The sequence below is a fragment of the Otolemur garnettii genome, unplaced genomic scaffold (assembly GCF_000181295.1).
Source record: "Otolemur garnettii isolate 467f Iridium unplaced genomic scaffold, OtoGar3 scaffold00038, whole genome shotgun sequence".
NCBI classification, from domain to species: domain Eukaryota; kingdom Metazoa; phylum Chordata; class Mammalia; order Primates; family Galagidae; genus Otolemur; species Otolemur garnettii.
In genome coordinates, this window is record NW_003852433.1 from 5,356,075 (window position 1) to 5,356,484 (window position 410).

At 35.9% G+C, this 410-nt stretch overlaps 1 protein-coding gene across 1 annotated transcript in view; it reads right to left on the reverse strand.

Moving 5' to 3' along the window:
• The window catches only part of SF3A1 (splicing factor 3a subunit 1), a 24,453-nt gene that overhangs the window by 12,377 nt on the left and 11,666 nt on the right, over window positions 1-410 (reverse strand). The window lies entirely within an intron of this gene.

Consider the following 410-nt stretch of genomic DNA (forward strand, 5'->3'; position numbering starts at 1 on the left):
AAGAAAGATGGAGACTTTACCTCCTTCATGTTTACATGGATGGAGCTGGAAAATATTCTTCTTAGCAAAGTATCTCAAGAATGGAAGAAAAAGTAACCGATGTACTCAACCCTATTATGAAACTAATTGCTAACTATCATAGGAATTGGGAAAGGGGTAAGGGAGGGGAGGGGGGAGGATGGGTGAAGGGAGGGTGATTGCGGGGATCACGCCTATGATTTTTCCTATAAAAGTACATGTGAAGCTTTCTAAATGTCGAATATAAATGTCTTAACACAACAATTATGAGAATGACATGATGGCTATGTTGGTCAATTGAATGAAAGTATTTCAAATTGTATATGGAAACAACACACTCTATTCCGTGATAGAATTAATGTGCACAAATATGATCTAATAAAAAAAAAAAA